Source organism: Emiliania huxleyi, assembly GCF_000372725.1.
Source record: "Emiliania huxleyi CCMP1516 unplaced genomic scaffold EMIHUscaffold_27, whole genome shotgun sequence".
Taxonomy (NCBI): Eukaryota; Haptophyta; order Isochrysidales; family Noelaerhabdaceae; genus Emiliania; species Emiliania huxleyi.
In genome coordinates this window covers 343,888-347,976 of record NW_005200011.1, presented here as the reverse complement: position 1 = coordinate 347,976, position 4,089 = coordinate 343,888, and positions in this window count along the sequence as shown.

Sequence of the window (4,089 nt, the reverse complement as noted above, 5' to 3'; positions counted from 1 at the left end):
CGCGTCCGGGATTGTCCGCAGCCCTCGAGGCATCCTACGCGCCGGCCCTCGGGCTGCTGCACGCGACGTACGCGGCGGCGGGCGCGAGCGGCGCGCTGCGCGAGGCGACGATCTTGCTCAAGGTGTGGCTGCGGCAGCGGTCTGTGCAGCAGGCAAGCGCCGCGCACACACACATGCACCTTGCACTCTGAGCGCTGTGGGGCCGCCGGTCGCACAAAGATGCGGGGGGAGGGGGTTGGGAGGGGGGGGGGGGGCAGTCTGGCCCTTACCCGAGCGTGTGGAGACGTTGCCCGTGCCCTCGCCCACCAGGCGGGCGGCGTCACCGGCTTCCAGCTCTCGCTGCTCCTCGTGCACTTGCTGCGCGCGCGCGTCGTGACGCGGTCGATGGGTGCGCCCCACCTCGCCTCGGGCCCGGGACCCCCCACCTCGACCTCGGCCCCGCCATCCCGACCCCGCAGCCCTCGACTCGACCCTCTACCCACCCCTCGACCCTCTACCCACCCCTCAGGCGCCTACCACGTCTTCCGAGTCGTGCTCTCCTTCCTGGCCAAGACCATGCTCGAAGACCACCCCGTCGCCTTGCCGCCCCCGCCGGCTGGCGGCGGAGGGGAGGACGAGCACGAGCACGAAGGCGAGGCTGGGCAAGTGCACGCGGTGGCGGCGGCCAGGTTTGGGCGCCACTTTGCTTGGGTCCTCGCCGACAGCTCGGCTGGAGTCAACTACGGCGCCGGCGTGACGCGCGGCGCGCTGCGCGAGCTGCAGGAGCAGGCGGCGCGCTCGCTGCGCGCCATCGACAGCGCTGCGCTCGACGACGCCGCCGCCTTCGCGGAGCTTTTCACCACGCCGCAGCCGCCACCGCTCAAGTACGACGCCCTCTTCTCCTTCCCTTTCCCCCCCCTATCTGGGCCGGCGGCGGAAGAGGCGGTTGGCAAGGCGCGCGCTGCGGCGGAAGCTGCCGCGGCGGCGGCGCGCACCGCGGGAGCGACCGCCGCCGCCGCGGAGGCGGCAGCAGCAGGCGGACATGGGAGCGCCAGGACCAAGGGCTCTGCGGCGGCCGACGCCACGGACGGCGGTACGGCCGCCGTCGCCCTGTCTGAGGGGGTCGACAGCGCGTGCGCGGCGGCGGCCGAGGCGGTGCTGAGCGCGGGGCTGTCTCGCCGCTGCGGGCTCGTCCGCAGTTGGGTCGCGCCGCTTGCAGAGCAGCCGCTGCGCCGGACGACGACGTCGGCCCCCGCCCCCGCCGGCGAGGGTGTGCGGTTGCACCACGTGGGGGTGCTGCTCGAGCCGTCGCTCGCCGCCGGGCTGGTCGACCGAGGGCCGGCGCCGGGCGGCGAAGCGGCGGCGGCGTGGGTGGGGCTGTGGGGCGACAAGTCGGAAACGCGCCGCTTCCGCGACGGCGCGATCGTACACGCCGTTGTCTGGTCGGCAGAGGAGGTGTCGCGCCACCTGATCCCGGTGCAGGTGGTCCGCCACTTGCTGCGGCGCCACTTGGGCGTCGAGCGGGTCGCCTCGTCGCTCGGTTGCGTCGAGCGCGCCCTGCGCTGCGGCGGCGCGTGCGGCACGTGGACGTCGGCCGCCCCAAAGTACATTGCGGCGTACGAGAAGCTCGCGGCCGCCATCCGCCAGCTGAGCGGCCTCCCGCTCGCCGTCGTCTCCATCCAGCCCGTCGGCGCCGTTTTCTCGCACTGCGAGGAGTTCCCTCCCAGCGCGGCGGGCGACGACGAGGTCGCAGCTGCCGCGGGCGACGGCGACGCCGCTTGCGGGCCCTCACTCGCCCGCTTCGTCGTGCAGTTTGAGTCGTCGGGCAAGTGGCCGGACGACGTGTCGGCCGTCGCCGCGCTCAAGACCGCATTCTACCTCAAGATGGCCGACTTGCTCGACGCGCAGGCGGCGGGCGTCCGTTGCGAGCCGCGCCGCGGTGGGCTGGCGGTGCGACACGCCGCGTTCGCTTTCGCACCCTCCTCTTGGCACCCTCGCCGCCCGCCCCCCCACCCACCCACCCACCCAGACCTGAGCGCCGATCTGACCCACGCGTCGCCACCGCTACAATCATGTCCATGGCGCGTCCTGCAGGTCCGCGTGGACGGCCTCCTTCTGTTCGGCACCATCGTGCACGCCAAGGAGGAGAAGCTCCTGGCCGCGGCGGGCGATGAGCCGGCCGCGGCCGCACTGCGCCTCTCCACCGTCGGCACCGCGCACACCGCCGCCATGCACGCAATCGCCTCGCGGCACGCGGCGTTTGGGCCGACCGTCCGGCTGGTCAAACGGTGACCTCCGAGAGGTTGCTAGGGTCTCGCCCAGCACCTTCACATGCTCTTCAGCTGTCGCTCCCGCCGCCACCGACGCCCTCAACACCCCCCCCCCCCCCAGCCTGCTTGACGCCTGCCCGGTCGCACGCCTCCCAGGTGGCTCCACTGCCAGCTCCTCTCCGGCATCTTTCCGCCTCAGCTCGTCGAGCTCCTCGTCGCGCACCTGTTCTCGCCCGCGGCGCCGCGGCCGCCCGGCTCAGCGCTCCTCGGCTTCCTCCGCGCGTTGTGGCTGCTCGAGACGCATGACTTCGACGCCGAGCCGCTGCTGGTGCCTGTCGCCGTCCCTTGCCCAGCCCTCGCAGCCCATTCCTTGCTCACCTACCCCGCCGTTCGCTCTACCCCCCCCCTCCCCTAAATAATGCCGCGTTGCTCCATCCCTCGACCCCTCCCTCTCTCGACTCCGCCCTGGCAGGTCGGGCTCGACGATGGTATCAGCCCCGAGGGGCGCGCGGCGGCGCAGCGCGCCTTTGAGTCGGCGCGCGGCGGCGAAGGCGGCGGCGCGGCGATCTGGATCGCCACCGATGCCGCGCCAAGCGGCTCGCCGTGGTGTGCGCGAGGGCCGTCGGTGGCGGCGGTGCGGCGTGTGCAGCGGCTGGCTGCCTCGGCTCTCCGATGCCTGGAGGGGACCATGCGCCACGCCACCGGGGCTCACGGCGGCGGTGGCGCGGACAAGGCGGGCGCCGACGGCGTGCTCGTGTGCGACGGTGACGGTGGCGCGAGGCTGGCCACCGAGGCGGAGATCGCCGCGGCGGCGCTGCGCGTCTTTGAGGCGCCACTCCACGAGTTCGACGCGCTGCTGCGGCTCGACCCGGCGCGCGTGCCGCACCCCGAGCTCCGCTTGCAAGGCACCGCCGAGCGCGCCGCCGAGAGCCGCACGTTTGCTAACCTCAAGCCCCGCGGCGTCGCGGTCCTCGAGTACGTGCGGTCGTTGCGGTGCGAGTACGGCCACCTCGCCCTGTTCTTTTACGACAGGCACGGCGGCAACACCGTCGCCCTCAAGTGGCGGCCCCGAGCCTTTCTGCCGCTCCCGTTCCGACCCGACGACGCGCTGGGGCGGCTGCTTGTGCCGAGAGCTGCGATGGACGCGGCTGGCGCTAGTCATGCGGCGTGGCTGCTGCCGAACGTGCCCGAGGTGCTCGAGGCGATGGGTGCTATGGGCAAGCCGCTCGCAGCGCAGGTCCAAGCTTGCTCCAGCGGTTCGAGGCGGGTGGTGGGAGCGTGACATGAGAGTCTGGAGACTGTGCGGGCTTGGGTTACTACTGTGAGTACCTCGTGTACCGTGCGGCCGCATGCGCACAGCATACTGCGATCTGCAACGGGCAGCAACGCGGGTACCCCTCAAGTGCGAGTCAGGTGGCTGAGGTTCTCCACACTCTGTCACCTCGCCGCGAAGTGTGTCACCATAACAGCTTTCACGCTTAGGTGTGATACAAAAGTGAGAGAGAGATTGTTGGTAGAGATTGTTGGTTTTCTAAAATCTCGCAAAAGTGGGGAGCCCACTGGGGACGCGCCTGGCGGCGCGCCCCCAAAAACATTTCGCGCTCGGCCTGTAGGCCTATCTAGATACTCGTGTCCGAGTTTGTGTGTCTGTGAGAGAGAGATTTTAGATTACCAACAAGAAATCTTCTTCTTGTGTCTGGTTTTCGAGTTTTTGTGTGAACCGAGGAGGCGCTCAATTGCTGCAATGCTGGGAGGAGGGTGCGTACGAAGAGGCACGGGGGGTAACACACGGCTCGGGTCAAGACGGGTCTCACCCCCTAAAGTAATCCCATTCCTGGAT